Source organism: Delphinus delphis, chromosome 5 (genome assembly GCF_949987515.2).
Source record: "Delphinus delphis chromosome 5, mDelDel1.2, whole genome shotgun sequence".
NCBI lineage: Eukaryota > Metazoa > Chordata > Mammalia > Artiodactyla > Delphinidae > Delphinus > Delphinus delphis.
The window spans coordinates 38,130,251-38,150,892 of record NC_082687.1 but is presented as its reverse complement, the minus strand read 5'-3'; the positions used below and the strand labels follow the sequence as shown (position 1 = coordinate 38,150,892).

The window sequence follows — 20,642 nt, the reverse complement described above, 5'->3', positions numbered from 1 at the left end:
ATTCAAAACTGATCTCTACAGACCATCTGGTTCAGCTTTTTTATTTTACTGGTGAGGAAGCCGAGACCAGGAATAGTTATGCAAAGAATCAACGACAACACAGTTATTTAGTGGCAGAGCCAGGTTCAGAACCTAATTCTTCCCACTCTAGTCCAGTATTCATCCGTACATCATAGATCACAATGTCTCTTTTTGGAGAACCAAATATGAGCAAAAAAGAAAAAAAAATCATGTTATTTCTCTAGGAGTAGTTGAAGATAAATGTGGTATAGAGCTGAATCGATATGTTCTAAGTTAAAATAAAAAATAGGGCTCCCCTGGTGGCGCAGTGGCTGGGAGTCCACCTGCCGATGCAGGAGACGCGGGTTCGTGCCCCGGTCTGGGAGGATCCCGCATGCTGTGGAGCGGCTGGGCCCGTGGGCCATGGCCGCTGGGCCTGCGCGTCCGGAGCCTGTGCTCTGCAACGGGAGAGGCTGCAGCAGTGAGAGGCCGCATACCGGAAGAAAAAAAAAAAAAAAAACAGTGCTTCCTCACTCAATGGTTATAATCCAACCTCGAGTTATTTAGCATGTCTCATATAGGATATTTAACTATTTCTTTTATTTACCATTCAATATTCCAAAATGAAAACACCAGCACACAAATGATGAGATATAGGTTCTGGTCTTTCTTAACTTTGCTCTTAACAAGTTCTATGCCCTTAATCAATTACTTCTTTGGTTCCAAAGCTCCTTTATTCAAAAATGAGGAGCTTGGGGACTTCCCTGGTGGCACAGTGGTTAAGAATCCGCCTGCCAATGCAGGGGCCATGAGTTCGATCTCTAGTCCAGGAAGATCCCACATGCCATGGAGCAACTAAGCCTGTGTGCCACAACTACTGAGCCTGTGCTCTAGAGCCCACAAGCCACAACTACTGAAGCCCATGCACCTAGAGCCTGTGCTCCGCAGCAAGAGAAGCCACCTTAATGAGAAGCCCACGCACTGCAACCAAGAGTAGCCCCCACTTGCTGCAACTAGAGAAAGCCCGTGTGCAGCAATGAAGACCCAATGCAGCCAAAAATTAATAAATAATTTTTTTTTAAAAAATGAGGAGCTTGGATTAATCCCCATGGGCTTTCTAAGTCTAAAAAGTTATGCCTAAGAATAGATTCATCTTTTAACGACATTCTGCTTTTCTGATCAACTATTTGTTTTTGTGATATGTTTGTTAATCTCTGTAATCATGTTAGTACAATAGTTCAAACATCAATATTTGTTTTTGTCATGTTTGTTAATCTGATCAACTGATCAACTATTTGTTCTTGTCATATGTTTGTTAATCTCTGTGATATTAGTACAATAGTTCGAACATCAATAATATTGCCCTCAAATATACAGTTAGTTCTTATTCAAAAACCTAGTTTCGCAATAACCTAGTTTTGCTGTCTATCTCACTACTTATGAAAAAGTATTTTTAAAAATCTACCTCTGGTGGTCTTCCCTGGTGGCGCAGTGGTTAAGAGTCCGCCTGCCGATGCAGAGGACACGGGTTCGTGCCCCGGTCAGGTAAGATCCCACATGCCGCGGAGCGGCTGGGCCCATGAGCCATGGCCGCTGAGCCTGCACGTCCGGAACCTGTGCTCCGCAACGGTAGAGACCACAACAGTGAGAGGCCCGCGTACCGAAAAAAAAAAAAAAAAAAAAAAGACTAGCTGATCATGGTTTGTGCCCCGGTCCGGGAAGATCCCACATGCCGTGGAGCGGCTGGGCCCGTGAGCCATGGCCACTGAGCCTGCGCGTCCGGAGCCTGTGCTCCGCAACGGGAGAGACCACAACAGTGAGAGGCCCGCATATCTCAAAAAAAAAAAAAAAATTAGTTACAAATGATTACTGTTTTGGCCTTTCTCACCTTCTGAGATGACCCACACTCTGTCTGTGGAGTGTGTTTCTCTCTAAATAAATCCACTTCTTAAAAAAAAAAAAAAAATCTACCTCTGGGACTTCCCTGGTGGTGCAGTGGTTAAGAATCCGCCTCCCAAAGCAGGGGACACAGGTTCGAGCCCTGGTCCGGGAAGATCCCACATGCCACAGGGCAACTAAGGCTGTGCGCCACAGCTACTGAGCCTGCGCTCTAGAGCCCACAAGCCACAACAACTGAGTCCACGTGCCACAACTACTGAAGCCCGTGCACCTAGAGCCCGTGCTCTGCAACAAGAGAAGCCACTGCAATGAAAAGCCTGCGTGCTGCAACGAAGAGTAGTCTTAGCTCGCCACAACTAGAGAAAGCCCATGCACAGCAACGAAGATCAAATGCAGCCAAAACGATAAATAAATAAGTTTATTTAAAAAAGAAATCTACCTCTTAGGTGGTTTCTAAGAAAAATTCTGAACTATTTTCCCAAATCATTCATTCAGTTATTCAGCCAAGTTGTTATTGAGTGGCTTGTCAGATGGCAGACACATGCTTAATGAGATATAAGATTTTAAAACAAGATCCCTCTAGTGAAATTCTGAGTGATGTTTGGGATTCAACTGGCAGTGAGAAAGTAGGCAGAAATGATGACATGTCTCCTAAATCGTAACATGAGAATATACCTGCACTGTTTTTTTAATATATTAACTACCAACTTACGTAAAACATGTTGGTTGTCACCCAACACGAGAACCTAAATATAAGTTGCTCATGTTTTACTGATTTGCTCTTCCCTGTCCTATACGCCACCTCTCTCATCTTCAGTCCTCTGTAATTGCTATCCTATGTTTTGTGTTTATCATTCCTCTGATTTTTAGAAAGCATACCACATATGTACATATCCTTCAACAACACTTTCATTGTTTTTCATTCAATATTATGTTTTCAAGATGTATTCATGATACATATGCAACTAAATGTTGCATATAGTTGTAGTCCATTCATTTCAGGACAGAATAACTCTACATTGTGTAAATACACCATGACTGAATTATTCATTCTCTTTATGATAGCACCTTATTTTCTCCCCAGGTTTTGTTTCGTTTTGCTATTATGAACATTACTGTTATGAAAGTTCTCATACACATCTGTTCCACATGTGCCAACGTTTCTCTTAAGTACTTGCCTAGGAGTTGAGGAATATATGTGTTTTCAATTTTTTCGTGAGGTCGCCAATTTTTCTTTTTCCCAAAGTGTGTTTAGCAATGTATAATCTCATCAGCACCAGGTAGTTCATATTGATCTACATGCTCTCCAACATTTAGTAATGCCAACTTCTTAATTTGGGGGTGTAAAACCATCTAACTGTAGTCTTAATTTGCATTTTTCTGTTGATTAATGATACTGAGCATTTCTTCAGGTTTAGTGGCTAACTCATGTTTCCTCTTTTATGAAATGCCTCTTTATTTCTATTGGCCACTTCCTCCTTAGTTTTTTGCCCTTTACTTATTATTTCATAGAAATTATATATGTATTTTGGATGCTGATTATTTGGTTTTATCCATTTTGAATTACCAGGTACAGCCAAGTATTGAGATAAAGAAGCAGAAAGAGCAGAAAGCCAGACAGAACTGGAAACAGCAAGCTAGAATACCACTGCTTTTCTCAACCCATTTTTGTATTTTATTACAATCTACAGATGTCTTAAAGTACCAGAAATTTAAAATGGTGTATTACTGATCCTGTTTTGTAATCTTTTAATATAAATTTAGCCAAGGGCAAATGCTTTGATATGATTTCAGTGCATTCTAATGACAATATGCAATATAATATAATTTCAGGTATCCATTTTATACAAATCAAAATTTAAATCACATTTTAGACAGAGTTACATTTTGACTCTGACATTTTAAGTGTTTTTATTTCATGCTTTGGTTTGCTACAATTTAGAATAAGTTAGCTTTATTGTCAAAACGTTGAGTATGAATGTATATGTACATAGGTATAAAAATTGAATTTCAAAACTAAATTATATAAACAAGAACAAGAGACCTGTATTCCAGGCTTGGCTAGACAATTAGCTGTACCTCCTTGGCCTAACTATGTCTTTAAGTTGGTTTTCTTATACCTAACATGAAAATTGTGCTGGTAAATTCTAAGGACCTTTGAATCATACACTTTGAAGATCAATGAGAAAAAATTTTTTTTCCAGATATCCCCAAAAGAGTTTTAGGAATCTCTTCCCGAGTGTTAAGTAAACTGGAGAGAGTAACAAAAAGCTAAATATCTGAAAAACAAAAGTTAACAAGCAGGGCTATAGCCCTCCTATGGCTTCTCAGGACTCTTGGCAGATCACCTGATGAACAGCATCACACAGAAAAAAAAAATTGGAAGCCACATAAAATCCGAGATCACTCTACAATGCTGGCGTTGACTCCTATGTACGCAATCAGAAAAGAACTTATAGAACCACACTCACCCACTTACCTGAATCTGTACCCTTCTACTGTGCTTAAACTTTCTGAAACCACATCAAAGTCTAACTCTTTCACTTTAATACTAGATGTTATGTCCCTACTATTCAAGGAAGTTGCTCTAGTAAGTCCCACTTCTCTTTCCTTTGTCATCAATTTCTTAATTTTGCCCTCCCAATAAAAGCAGAACCACTGGTGTGTGTGTGTGTGTGTGTGTGTGTATTTCCAATCATTAGAAAATAAACAACATCAGCAGCAAAGCTTTTGACCCCACACACCCCTCTAGATTATGGCCAATTTCTTTGATTCCCTCTTCAGTGAGAAGTCAGAAAAGAGTTGTCCTTACGGTCTTCAAGTATTCTTCAGTTCGAACTGAACATACTCCAATTAGACTTTTGATCCCGAACACAGCACTGAAACTCCAAAGTCACCAGTTACTTACATATATATTGTAAAATCCAAAAGCCAGTCAGATCTCATCTTTCTTGCCCTATCTGCAGCAATCGGCATGACTCATCAAGCCCTGATACACTTTCTTTACCTGGCTTCCAGAACAAAGACTCTCCTAGTTTCTCCTGGTTTCATCCTATCTCACTGGCCACTCCTCAGCTTCCTTTGCTTATTTCTCCTTTTCTCCATGATCGCTGAAGTTCAAGTTCCGACTCTTCTTTCTAACCCATCAGCAAATACTACTGGCTCTATATACAAAATATATCCAGAATCTGACTACTTCTCATCATCTACGTAGAAACTGTAGTAGTAACTATCATCTCTCACTAGGATTTTTTTCCATAGTTTAGTAACTGGCCTCCCAACTTCTACCCTTGCCCTATTTCAGCCCTTTTTCATCAAAGCAGCCACAGTGATCCTGATAATCTTACATAAATCATATAATGTAACATCTGTGCCCAAAATCTCCCAATGGCTTCTCATCTCATAAACGCCAAAATCTTTAAAACGGCAAAATAGAACCTACATAATTTAGCCCCCATTACCTCTGACCTCATTTCCTACTGACCTCCTTGCTATTCCTTATACAGGCTAGGCATACTTCTGCCTCAGAGCCTTTACACTTACTGTTCTCTCTGCCTCAAAGCTATTCTGAGATGATTATCTCCACCTGCCTCACTCCCTTGCTATCTTCAGATCTTTGCTCAAATGTCTGAGTTAACTCTTTCCTATTCGGTCTATTTTAAACTGTAACTATTCTGCTCCAAGCATCCCTAACACACTTCCCTGATTTATTTATCTCCAATGTTACTAATATTCGTTTATTTCACTTCTACTCCTGTTTGTGTATTTCCTCCCCCAAACACATAAAATCCACAAGGGCAAGAGCTTTGTTTTGTTTCCTGCTACATCTTCAATGCTTAGGAAGGGGTCCAGCACATAGTAGGCATTCAATAAACATTTTTTGAATGAAGAAATGAATAGTTACACTCTTAGGGCTAAATATGACAATCTTTCTGAGTTTACAAAAGAAAATAAATAATCAGGAGACAATAGCTAGATTCTTGATGTAAAAGAATCATTCTAATATTTCTTCAATAGTTAAGTGATAACAACAATAACTCAAAGACTTCAGTAGATGTTGTAGCCAATACTTCCATAAACTTTAAGTAACCACTATAATAAATGGTTCCCCGCCCCCCAACCCCCGCCAGATTAGGTTTTAGTCTCTGGCTGTCCACAGGGTGACATTTATTTCCCATCTGTTATCATATTCAACAATGGTTAGTTTGCAGAGCCGCAACACACATAGGAAAATATTATTAAAATGTTCATTCCAAACTTGTTCCAGATAAATAACTGAGCTCTTTATAAATAAAGAAAGTCTAAAAATAAAGGACAGATATTTTTAAGTGTTTTAACTATTTTGTTTGGAAATAGTTTCAAACTTACAGAAAAGTTGCAAATATAAGAATACAAGAATCACCCTTATACTCAAAGTCACCAATTGTTAACGTTACCTTCTTTATTTTGTCATTTGTGCTCATAAACTTTCCCTTCACACAGACACACTTGAGCTGTCTTTTTTTTCCCTAAAGCAACTGAGGATAAATTATGTATATCATGGTTCTTTGAGCCTTTGCTTCAATGTGTATTTCCTTAGAGATATTCTCTTTCATAACCACAGTACAGTTATTGTCAGTAATTTGAACATTGCTACAATATTTGTATTTAAGATCAGTACTCCAACTGAAATTTCAATTAATCCAATGATAATCATTTTATAGTATTTTTCTCCCCACCCAGTATAGGATCCAGTCCAGGGTCAGGTATTGCAGTTCATTCAATACCTAGGCTTATCTTTCTTAAGCCTCCCATAATTTGAAACACTTCCACAGCCTTTATCTTTTATGACATTGTTTTCTGTTTTGTTTTGTTTTAAGAGTACAGCCTCCTCCCCTTTTTATTAAGTAGAATGTTCCTCATGTGGGGTTTGTCTATTGTTTCCTCCAGATTCAGGTTATGTAGTCTTGGCCAGAATACTACACAGATGACGATATATCCCCTCAGGGCATCATATCTAGATTCACGTAGTACCCATGTTGTTGTTGGATTTCACCAATGCATAATCCCTATTTTATACCTTGCAAATAATACACAGGTGGTGGGGAGACACTTTAACTCTATGGAAATACCCTGCTCCTCATCAATATTTCCCCCCTAGATTCTGTTATGATTCTTGCCCTGCCTAATAAGAGCTGCAAAATGATGATTTTTCCAACTCTAGAATTCAGAATTCTACTGTAAGCATGAGAGCTCTCTTCTTTATTTGTCCATTTATTTACTAGTTTATTATCTTATGGGTAATGGATTCCTATTTTTAATGGTTCATAGTTCATTACTAATCTGATGACTAGACCAGTAGGACCTCCAACAGGCTTGTGACATGCTCCCATATTTTTCAAAAACATTTTATTTTCTAGCATTAAAAAAAGGTACAGATTCACCTGGTATATACCCTTGCAATCAGCCATTCCTCTGAGGAACTCCAGTTCCTTTGTGTTGGGAATACTATTAGAGATCGAGATTGGGGGGTTGGTGTGCCCACTGCTCTTTGCCTTTTACTTGGACAGAACTACTAGGAAATACATGCATGCATATACACATATGCATGTAAATATATATGTGTGTTCATACATACATATGCATGTGCATATGCGCATACATACTGGTTTCAAAAATAATAAATTTAAGCTGATACCTTCAATTCCAATCCATCCCCACAGGATTCATTTTTCCCTTCTCCCAATGCATATTTGTATGTCCCTCCTTCCTCAGGTCCTAGCTTCAACAACCTGAAAACATTTACTCAATCCATAATACACCTAAAAATGACCCAGAGTTGCTTTGTCCATATCACTACAAAAAATAAACTCTAGAGGAAACAGTTCAGGATTTGTTTGCAATCCCTCTCTCTTACCGCTACCCAGGATGAGGGTAAACAGTCAAATATTATGTTAAAAAATTACTTAGAGTCACTCTTTCTTCCCCTTCAATGTAAGTATAGTACTAATTTATGGTACAATCAGGTTCATTTGTTCTGGTGGTTTAGGACTTTCCCCATTCCCATCTTTATTTTCAATATGGAAGATAATATGCTTTGAAAACTCAAAACTATATAAAAAGGTATATAGCCTTAAGAAGTGTCATTCTCTCCCATAAATCTTTGTTCCCTACTGCCCCTTCTTTTTGTAAAGTTAAGCAGATATGAGTGCATTTTACCACCCCCCCCCGCCATTTTTTCACGAAAGATAGCAAACTAATATGTGTGTTTACACTAACCAGCTCAATCGAGACTGGAGGAAGCTCTTCCCAAATTAATTTATAAGACTAGCAACACCTTAATACCAAAACCAGACAGAAACATTAAGAGAAAAGAAGACTAGAAATCCAATATCCTTTCTGAATACAGATGCAAAAAATTTTAACAGAATATTAGCAATATATAAAAGGGATATTATTACATCATGACCAACTGAAATTTACCCTGGAAATATAAGGCTGGTTCAACATTCAAAAATTAATCAATATAATTCACCATATCAACAGAATAAAGAAAAGCCCATACGATGATTTCAATAGATGCAAAAATAGCATTTGACAAAATTCAACATTCATTCATGATTTAAAAAACTCTTAGTAAACAAGGAATACAACGGAACTTAAGCTGATAAATGGCATCTTTAAAACAAATACAGGGACTTCCCTGGTGGCACACTGGTTAAGAATCTGCCTGCCAATACAGGGGACACAGTTTCGAGCCCTGGTCCGGGAAGATCCCACATGCCACAGCATAACTAAGCCCGTGCGACACAACTACTGAGCCTGCACTCTAGGGCCTGCATGTCACAACTACTGAACCCGCACGCTCCAACTACTGAAGCCCACGCACCTAGAGCCTGTGCTCCACAACAAGAGAAGCCACTGCAATGAGGAGCCCATGCCCCGCCACAAAGAGTAGCCCCCACTCACCCCAACTAGAGAAAGCCACGTGCAGCAAAGACCCAACACAGCCAAAAATAAAAATAAATAAATAAATAAAACAAATACAGCTAACATCATACATAATGGCGAAGGACTGAATGTTTTCTGTCTTTAACATTATACTGGAAATACTAGCCAGTGCTATATGGTATGAAAAAGAAATAAAAGGTATACATTACTATGGAAGAAATAAGACTGTCGTTATTCCAGGCAACATGACTGTCTATATAGACAGAAAATCCCAAAGAATCTACAAAAAACAACAACAAAAAGCCTACTAGATATAATAAGGGAATTTAACAAGGTTGTAGTATACAAAGTCCAATATATAAAGATCAATCATGTTTCCACATATCAACAATGAAACACTTGGAAATTACATATTTATATTGGGTTGGCCAAAAAGTTTGTTTGGGTTTCTCCATTAAGATGTTATGGAAGAACCTGAATGAACTTTTTGGCCAATCCACTACATTGCCATTTATAATACCACCACCAAACCATGAAATTCTTAAGGATAAATCTAACAAACTATATGCAAGATTTGTATTTTGAAAACCATAAAACACTGATGAGATAAATCAAAGATGATGTGAGTAAATGAAGAGATATCCCATATTCACGGACTGGGAGACTCAACATAGTTAAATTATCACTCCTCTCCAAAATTTATCTACAGATTCAATGCAACCCCAATCAAAACTCAGGTAGATTTTTTTTTTTTTTTTTTTGGAAACCATCAGAATGATTCTAAAATTTACATAGAAAAGCCAGGAAACTAGAATAGCCAAAACAATTTCAAAACAAAACAAAACTGGAGTACTCATATTACATGATACCAAGATTTATTATTATAAAGCCACAGTAATCAAGACAGTGCAGTACTGGTGAAAGGACAGAAACCTAAATCAATGGAAAAGAATGATTTCAGAAACAGAGATAGACATACATGGTCAAATGACTTTTGACAAAGATGTCAAGCAACTGAATGGAGAACAGAAAAGCTTTTCACCAGTGCTAGAACAATTGGACATCCACGTACAAAAATCCAAAACAAAACAAAAAAAACTCAATCAACCCATACATCACATTACATCCAACCTTTAACTCAAAATGGATCACAGACCTAAATGTAAAACCTTAAACTTATCAAACTTCTAGAATAAAACGGTGCTAGGGCTTCCCTGGTGGCGCAGTGGTTGAGAGCCCGCCTGCTGATGCAGGGGACACGGGTTCGTGCCCCCGTCCAGGGGGATCCCACATGCCGCGGAGCGGCTGGGCCCGTGAGCCATGGCCACTGGGCCTGCACGTCCGGAGCCTGTGCTCCACAGGAGGAGAGGCCACAGCAGTGAGAGGCCCACATACCACAAAAAAAAAAAAAAAAAACGGTGCTAAATCAGTGACTTTGGGTTAGGCAAAAAGTTCTATGGGATATAAAGCACAAACCGTAAAAGATAAAACTGAGAAACTGGATTTCAACAAAATTAACTTCTGCTGGGGCTTCCCTGGTGGCGCAGTGGTTGAGAGTCTGCCTGCTGATGCAGGGAACACGGGTTCGTGCCCCGGTCCAGGAAGATCCCACATGCCGCAGAGCGGCTGGGCCCATGAGCCATGGCTGCTGAGCCTGCACGTCCGGAGCCTGTGCTCCGCAACGGGAGAGGCCACAACAGTGAGAGGCCCGTGTACCGCAAAAAAAAAAATTAACTTCTGCTCTTCAAAAGACACTGTTTTAAAAATGAAGCCACTATTTTAAAAATGGGAGAAAGTATTTGTAAAACAAATACCAGCTAAAAGACCGGTATTTCCAAAATATATAAAGAACTCTTATAACTCAATAATAATAAAATAAGCAGCCTAATTTTATTTATTTTTTGGCCGCATCTTGTGGCTTGTGGGATCTTAGTTCCCCAACCATGGATTGAACCCACGCCCTCGGCAGTGAAAGTGCGGAGTCCTAACCACTGGACCACCAGGGAATTCCCAAGAAGCCTAATTTTCAAAAGAGCAAAAGATGTCAATACTTCTAAAATAAACCAGATGTAGATGGTAAACAAGCAGATGAAAGGATGTAAATATCCTTACTCATGAAAAGCAAATTAAAACCATTTTTAATAATGCTGCTATGAAAATCAGCTTTTTTGCAGACATATCCTTTCAGTTCTCTTGGATATATACCTAGGAATGGAATTTACAGCTCATAAGGAATAAGTTTAACTGTGTAAGAAGCTAACCAACTATTTGCTAAAGTGGCTATACCATTTTACCAGCAATGTATGAGAGGAAACTTCTAGTTGCTCCACATCCTCATCAATCTTAACACTGTGAGACTTGATTCTTGGACATGCTAGTGGGTGTATAGTAGTATCTTCATGTTTGTTTGTTGTTTTTAATATATCTTCATTGGAGTATAATTGCTTTACAATACTGCGTTAGTTTCTGTTGTACAACAAACTGAATCAGCCATATGCTTACATATATCCCCATATCCCCTCCCTCTTGAGCTTCCCTCCCACCCTCCCAATCCCACCCCTCTAGGTTGTCACAGATCACCAAGCTGATCTCCCTGTGCTATAATGCTGCTTCACACTAGCTATCTATTTTAAATTTGGTAGTGTATATATGTCGATGTTACTCTCACTTCAACCCAGCTTTCCCCTCCCCTCACCATGTCCTCAAGTCCATTCTCTACATCTACGTCTTATTCCTGCCCTGCCACTAGGCTCATCAGTACCATTTCTTTTTAGATTCCGTATATATGTGTTAGCATACAGTATTTGTTTTTCTCTTTATGACTTACTTCACTCTGTATGACAGTCTCTATGTCCATCCACCTCACTACAAATAACTCAATTTCGTTTCTTTTTATGGCGAGTAATATTCCATTGTGTATATGTGCCACATCTTCTTTATCCATTCATCTGTCGATGGACATTTAGGTTGCTTCCATGTCCCGGCTATTGTAAATAGGGCTGCAATGAACACTGTGGTACATGACTCTTTCTGAATTATGTTTTGCTCAGGGTATATGCCCAGTAGTGGGATTGCTGGGTCATATGGTAGCCCTATTTTTAGTTTTTTAAGGAACCTCCATACTGTTCTCCATAGTGGTTGTATCAATTTACATTCCCACCAACAGTGCAGGATTCCCTTTTCACCACACCCTATCCAGCATTAATTGTTTCTAGATTTTTTGATAATGGCCATTCTGACCAGTGTGAGGTGATACCTCCTTGTAGTTTTGATTTGCATTTCTCTAATTAGTGATGTTGAGCAGCTTTTCATGTGCCACTTGGCCATCTGTATGTCTTCTTTGGTGAAATGTCTATTTAGGTCTTCTACCCATTTTTTGATTGGGTTGTTTTTTTGATATTGAGCTCCATGAGCTGTTTGTGTATTTTGGACATTAATCCTTTGTCCGTTGTTTCATTTACAAATATTTTCTCCCATTCTGAGGGCTGTCTTTTCTTCTTGTTTATGGTTTCCTTTGCTGTGCAAAAGCTTTTACGTTTAATTAGGTCCCATTTGTTTATTTTTGTTTTTATTTTCATTACCCTAGGAAGTAGGTCAAAAAAGATCTTGCTGTGGTTTATGTCAAAGAGTGTTTTCCTCCAAGAGTTTTATACTGTATGGTCTTACATTTAGGTCTTTAATCCATTTTATTTTTGTGTATGGTGTTAGGGAGTGTTGTAGTTTCATTCTTTTACATGTAGCTGTCCAGTTTCCCAGCACCACTTATTGAAGAGGCTTTCTTTTCTCCATTGTACGTTCTTGCCTCCTTTGTTGTAAATTAGGTGACTATATGTGTGTGGGTTATCTCCGGGCTTTCTATCCTGTATCATTGATCTATATTTCTCTTTTTTATGCCAGTATCATACTGTCGTGATTACTGTAGCTTTGTAGTATAGTTTGAAGTCAGGGAGCCCGATTCCTCCAGCTCCGTTTTTCTTTCTCAAGATTGCTTTGGCTATTCGGGGTCTTTTGTGTGTCCATGTGAACTGTAAATTTTTTTGTTCTAATTCTGTGAAGAATGCCATTACTAGTTTGATAGGGATTGCACTGAATCTGTAGATTGCTTTGGGTAGTATAGTCATTTTCACAATACTGATTCTTCCAATCCAAGAACATGGTATACTTCTCCATCTGTTTATGTCATCCTTGATTCCTTTCATCAGTGTTTCATAGTTTTCTGAGTACAAGTCTTTTGCCTCCTTAGGCAGGTTTATTCCTAGGTATTTTATTCTTTTTGCTGCAATGGTAAATAGGATTGTTTCCTTAATTTCTCTTTCCGATTTTTCGTTGTTAGTGTATAGGAATGCCAGAGATTTCTGTACATTAATTTTGTACCCTGCAACCCTACCAAATTCACTGATTAGTTCTAGTAGTTTTCTGGTGGCATCCTTAGGATTTTCTATGTATATTATCATGACAATTGCAAACACTGACAGTTTTACTTCTTTTCCACTTTTTATTCCTTTTATTTCTTTTTTTTCTCTGATTGCCGTGGCTAGGTCTTCCAAAACTGTGTTGAATAAGAGTGGCAAGAATGGACGTTCTTGTCTTGTTCCTGATCTTAGCGGAAATGCTTTCAGTTATTTACCACTGAGTATGATGTCTGCTGTGTGTTTGTCAAATATGGCCTTTATTATGTTGAGGTAGGTTCCCTCTATGCCCATTTTCTGGAGAGTTTTTTATCATAAATGGGTGTTGAATTTTGTCAAAAGCTTTTTCTGCATCTATTGAGATGATCATATAGTTTTTATTCCTTAATTTGTTAATATGGTGTATCACACTGATTGATTTGCATATATTGAAGAATCCTTGCAACCCTGGGATAAATCCCACTTGATCATGATGTATGATCCTTTTAATATGTTGTTGGATTCTGTTTGCTAGTATTTTGTTCAGGATTTTTGCATCTATGTTTATCAGTGATGCTGGTCTACAATTTTCTTTTTTTGTGATATCTTTTTCTGGTTTTGATATCAGGGTGATGGTGGCTTTGAGGATGAATTTGGGAGTGTTCCTCCCTCTGTAATTTTTTGGAAGAGTTTGAGAAGGATGGGTGTTAGCTCTTCTCTAGATGTTTGATAGAATTCACCTGTGAAGCCACCTGGTCCTGGACTTTTGTTTGTTGAAGGATTTTTATTTACAGTTTCAATTTCATTACTTGTGATATGTCTGTTTATATTTTCTAATTCTTCCTGGTTCAGTCTTAGAAAATTGTACCTTTCCAAGAATTTGCCCATTTCTTCGTGGTTGTCCGTTTTATTGGCATATAGTTGTTTGTAGTAGTTTCCTATAATCCTTTGTATTTCTGCAGTGTCAGTTGTGATTTCTCCTTTTTCATTTCTAATTTTATTGATTTGCATCCTCTCCCTTCTTTTCTTGATGAGGCTGGCTAAGGGTTTATCAATTTTGCTTACCTTCTCAAAGAACCAGCTTTTAGTTTTATTGATCTTTGCTATTGTTTTCTTTGTTTCTATTTCACTTATTTTTGTTCTGATCTTTATGATTTCCTTCCTTCTACTCACTTTGGGTTTTCTTTATTCTTTCTCTAGTTGCTTTAGGCGTAGGGTTAGATTATTTATTTGAGATGTTTCTTGTTTCTTGAGGTGAAATTGAATTGCTATAAACTTCCCTCTTAGAACTGCTTTTGCTTCATCCCATAGGCTTTGGGTCCTCGTATTTTCGTTGTCATTTGTTTCTATGTATTTTTTTAATTTCTTCTTTGATTTCTTTAGTGATCTCTTGGTTATTTAGTAGTGCACTGATTAGCCTCCATGTGTTTGTGTTTTTTACTGTTTTTTTCCTGATATTGGCTTCTGATCTCATAGCGTTGTGGTCAGAAAAGATGCTTAATGTGATTTCAATTTTCTCAAATTTTCTGAGGCTTGATTTGTGACCCAAGATGTGATCTATCCTGGAGAATGTTCCATGTGCACTTGAGAAGAAAGTGTATTCTGCTACTTTCGGGTGGAATGTTCTATAAATATCCATTGAATCTATCTGATCTATCGTATCATTTTAAGTTTGTGTTTCCTTATTTGTTTTCTGTTTGGATGATCTGTTCATTGGTGTAAGTGAAGTGTTAAAGTCCTCTACTATTATTGCGTCACTGTTGATTTCTCCTTTCATGACTGTTAGCATCTGCCTTATTTATTTAGATGCTCCTATGTTGGGTGCATAAACATTTATAATTGTTATATCTTCTTCTTGGATTGATCCCTTGATTGTTACATAGTGTCCTTCCTTATCTCTTGTTACAGTCTTTATTTTAAAGTCTATTTTATCTGATATGAGTATTGCTACTACAGCTTTCTTTTTTTTTTTTTTTTTTTTTTTGGCTGTACGCAGGCCTCTCACCATTGTGGCCTCTCCCATTGCGGAGCACAAGCTCCGGACGTGCAGGCTCAGCGGCCATGGCTCACGGGCCCAGCCGCTCCGCGGCATGTGGGATCTTCCCAGACCTGAGCACGAACCTGTGTCCCCTGCATTGGCAGGCGGACTCTCAACCACTGCGCCACCAGGGAAGCCCCCAGCTTTCTTTTGATTTCCATTTGCATGGAATATCTTTTTCCATCCCCTCACTTTCAGTCTGTATGTGTCCCTAGGTCTGAAGTGGGTCTCTTGTAGACAGCATATATATGGGTCTTGTTTTTGCATCCATTCAGCCAGTCAGTGTCTTTTGGTTGGAGCATTTACTCCATTTATATTTAAGGTAATTATTGATATGTATGTTCCTATTACCATTTTCTTAATTGTTTTGGGTTTGTTTTTGTGGGTCTTTTTCTTCTCTTGTGTTTCCCGCCCAGAGAAGTTTCTTTAGCATTTATTGTAAAGCTGGTTTGGTGGTGCTGAATTCTCTTAGCTTTTACTTGTCTGAAAAGTTCGATTTCTCCATCAAATCTGAATGAGATCCTTGCTGGGTAGAGTAATCTTGGTTGTAGCTTTTTCTCTTTCATCACTTTAAATATATCCTGCCACTCCCTTCTAGCCTGCAGAGTTTCCGCTGAAAAATCAGCTGATAACCTTATGGGAATTCCTTTGTATGTTATTTGTTGTTTTTCGCTTGCTACTTTTAGAATTTTTTCTTCGAATTTAATTTTTGTTAGTTTGATTAATATGTGTCTTGGTGTGTTTCTCCTAGGGTTTATCCTGTATGGGACTCTCTGTGCTTCCTGGACTTGGGTGACTATTTCCTTTCCCATGTTAGGGAAGTTTTCCATTTCCTTGATGATTAGTGATGTTGAGCATCCTTCTATGTACTTATATCTTTCTATGGGGTACGTATTGGCCATTCATATACCCACAGTGAAATGTCTGTTGAAATCCTTGGCCCATTTTTTGACACAGTTCTTTGTCTTATTATTAAATTATGAGAGTTCTTAAGATATTGCGGTTCAAATGCTTTGCTGGATATATGTTTTGCAAATATTTTTCCCAGTCTTTGGCTAACCTTTTCATTTTTTTAATGGTACAGAATGTTCATTTAGAAAAAATTCATTGAGCTGTACACCTACAGTTTCTTCATTTTTATTTATGTATATACTCAAAGGAATAGGTTTATTTAAAAAGAGAAAGAGGGAGCTAGATAATGGATGGTTCTTTGAAAGGTGACAAAATCATCAACTAGTAGTCTGAAGATGATACAAAATGGTCTGCAAATACTAAAACCTAGAAAATATATCCATATACTTTAAGAGCCCTTCATAGCATAGGTCCGGGTCCTATCAGATGCCCAGGCATGAAAACTAAAATTAGCAAAGGAAAATAATGTGTTGAAGGCCTCTCTTCTGCAATTCCTTATTGCAATTTGACCTCTGAATTCTAGGCATTTCAGATTAGGATATATTATACTTTTTGTCAATTACAGTTTGTTTTGTTTTGTTTTTGTGGTACGTGCGCCTCTCACTGCTGTGGCCTCTCCCGTTGCAGAGCACAGGCTCCGGACGCGCAGGCTCAGCGGCCATGGCTCACGGGCCCAGCCGCTCCGTGGCATGTGGGATCCTCCCGGACCAGGGCACGAACCCGTGTCCCCTGCATCGGCAGGCAGACTCTCAACCACTGCGCCACCAGGGAAGCCCTCAATTACAGTTTTAAGTGGAAACTTTATGTTGATGAGAAAAGCAAAGAGATTCAACTTTAGTGTAATTACATAAAAAACTAATTCATGCAATGCCTTTCAAAAAGCATCTGATTGTCAAATACATATGCTAAAAAAAGTTTAAAACATTACATATATACTTAAAATAGATAAGCAACAAAGATTTACTGTATAGCACAGGGAACTATATTCAATATCTTATAATAACAAATAATTGAAAATAACCTGAAATATGTATATATATATATATATATATATATACACACACAGGTGAGTCTCTTTGCTGTACACCTGAAACTAACACAATATTGTAAATCAACTGTACTTCAATTTAAACAAAAATTTCATATGCTTTTGTTGGCAGCACAGATAGCTTTATATGTAAGTACTATTTTTTAGTCCTTAATCATCCCAAAATTATCTCTCCTAACATTATAAGAAACAAAAATCATATGTTGGCATTTTTCATATTAATAAAAATACATGCTTAGTAGAATATGAAATGTCAAGTAGAACACATTTTTTGAAGCGAAACAATAATACTGCTCTCCACCACAACACCAACTCTTCTTTTTCCCTAACCCATGCCCCAAATATAGTCTTTAACAGTCTTTAGACATTTTCTCTGCTCAAATGAGTATATATAGGTACACACACACGCCATCACAAATACAGGATATATGACATTTTAAAATTCTATTAACCAAAATTTTTTAAATGAGGCTTTTATGACTGAGGAACTGTAAAACATGAAATCAAAAGGGGAAAAGATTTGAGTCAAGTAAGACAAAAATAGGTTAAAATTTAACACAGCCATTGGATGTGACTTGAAATCTTGCTTAAGTTTTAGGAACTTACAGAATATATTATTATTTCTGTTGTAGACACTTCTTAAGAGTAGCTAGAGTGCCTACAATCCTTCCCTTTTCTGTGCCATGATCAATGGCCTTAAAGAAAAAGATCAGAGATAAAACTAATAGGGAGATTTAGGGAATGGCTATTTGAATGAACCTCTCACAACAGAACCACAGTAAAAAGATTCCTCACCAGAACCCTGCCATTGCCAATCAATGCAAACAAATCAAAATATAAAGCCTGTTAATAATTGGGTGGACAAGATGACTGTCATCATAGATCAAATCATACTTCCTCTCTAGCCAGCCTAGTCCTTGCTCAGTGGTTTCATGAAAATAACCACAAGCAGCTGGCAGGAGAAGCAGTTATGCAAGGGATCAATTACATTGACTCACTAAGACTGACCTCACTGCCTCTACTATTGAGAAGCCAATTGCCTGAGTCCCCCACAGGCACTACCTCTTAGCAGGCATCAAGCCCCTTGGATTACAGAAATGGTGACAGCGATCCTTGCTGTAAGAGTCACCAATTCTGAATTTGCCTCTGCCAGCACCACTATGCAGGATTAACTGAATGCTTCTTATAAATCACATGGCGTCTGATCCAGGAATTCACTTCAAATGGCAAAGGGTAGATGCACATGCCCTGATTAATCTTACCAAATACTCTTATTCAGACACAGGTGTCCCCACAGTAGGAAGCAATGATTATAGAAGCTTGATGTAAGAATTACTGCCAGAGCTAAAAACTTCTGAATTTTGGGTGCTGTCCTGCAGGATACAAAATGGGCTCGGAACCATCTACCAAAATATGCTGTCTCCCATCTCCAGAATATACTGGATGTGGGAACCAAACAGTAATAGTGGAGTGGTGTCTTTTCTGCTCTCAAAGTTTTGCTTTTTATCTTATGAACTCTGGAATCTGCTGACCTAGAAGTTTTAGTACCAAAAAAAAAAAAAAAAATACTTCTACCAGGAGACAGAATAACTGTTTTACTCCACTGAAAGCTGAGCTTATCATGTTCAGTTTGATTTCTTCATGACAGTAGAAAAACAAGCAAAAATGAAGGCTACAGGATGGGTTAAGAATGACTGTCCATGACTATCAAGGGGAAGAGAGGTTGCTACTCTACCTTTGGGGGCTAGGAAGACCATGAGAAGAACTCAGGGGAATCCACTGGAGTAAGTTCTGGTAGTACTATGCAGTGTTAAGGTTAGTGGAAGCCTATCACACCACCATACAGTCAGAGCTACAAGGAGCTCAAACGCTTTCAGGAATGAAGGACTGGGTCAGGTTGTGAGAAAAAGAACCCTGATAAGCCGAGATGCTAGCAGAAGGTATGAAATCTGAAGTGAAACAGGTCAGGGTGTGTGCACTAATACAATATTAAGGATTGTAGCCACGATTAGTTTCCATACTAGTCACTGGTAGATGGTAAGTACCCCCGTCTTTCCCTTTAAATACATTTTCTTTTTATTTCCTTTCTCCCAATCATGAAGATGGCAAGTTAGCAGGAATTAAATTTACGTTGTAAAATATCAAGATAGAATCACAGTGGAACCAGGGGCAGCATGATATCATCCCGAATCAGTAGCCCTATGGTACTGCCTCTGAATATGGCACTTCAGCTTGCATTTAGATTTTCTCCCACTGGAAAAGTTGCCTCCATGGATGGCATATAGCAGGGTTATCTCAACATTTATACAAGTGGGGAGGGAAGTGAGTGGAAAGAAGAGAAGGGAAGGAAAAGGGGTAGTTAAACTACTAATGGGTGAGATCTTCTAAACGTCCCGTAGGAGGGCTGCCTGGCTTTCCATTTCTCTTTCTGTGGGGATGGTCCCCACCACACAGGGGCAGACTCCTGGGGTTATGACTGCACATCATAACCGTGGGTCCTCTGGCTCTAGGAGACAGATCCCTGAGCTGAAAAGGGCTAATCTAATAATTTCTTGTTGGAATATAAAAATTGAAAAGGCAAGGCAGAGAATAAATCTTTACAGTGAAGTCACATTAATGGCAGGGGTCTGGAAAGAAGGTATAAAAACTCCTGCTGATGAGCTCCCAAGAGCTGCTCTGGTTTCTTCTGTTCAAGCCCCACTCATTCCATTCATCAATTTCCAGTATGGGTTCCAAAAATGCCTTTTGGTCCCCCTTAAGCTGGTGAGTATCAGCTGACTGAAACCCCAAAATGCTACTGACTTCTTCTAGGAAGTAAAAAGGTATGCAAGGTTCTCATTTTAACGTCAAATTATCACAGTCATACATTTTCCTTGCTTCCTCTTAGCCCGCTCAAAAACTAAACTAACAGTGTACTTTTGCCTTCAGAATTGTGACATTAGAACTCTCATGCCTAACGTGCTTTTTCATATCCTCCTATTTTGCAAGAAAGCACATTTACCCCAAAGCTTCAGTCTGTTCATTTTAGCATCAGTTCCGTGTTAAGACATTACTCTGAAATGTCAGCAGTTCTCTGCATCTCGTGATCCCATACTAGTGCCAACAAAGCAAAGTGAATGATTACTGATTAACAATGGAAATGAATTCTGTCCTTAAAAGACAATAGTATATTAAAAAAATTTCAAGTCTAGTCTGTTTGTGCTCTCCATGTGCCTTGCTTCTCCGGTCACTTATAACCTAGATATAGACTTCTGACAAGGGATGCTTAAGCAGTTTCAGCCCTAATCTTCAATTCTGGATCAAGTCACTATTAACATTAATTCACCCAGCCTTTACATCCCAGATTAGATTACTAGGGTTCCTAGCTTGTTCTGATACCCACTGCGTTCTACTCTTACCCTCTCTGCTGTTCTAGCCCTGTTTATAC

The 20,642-nt window shown here is 38.4% G+C and overlaps 1 protein-coding gene across 6 annotated transcripts in view; it reads right to left on the bottom strand.

The window, feature by feature from the left end:
* Positions 1-20,642, bottom strand: part of WDFY3 (WD repeat and FYVE domain containing 3) — a 261,777-nt gene that overhangs the window by 229,598 nt on the left and 11,537 nt on the right. The window lies entirely within an intron of this gene.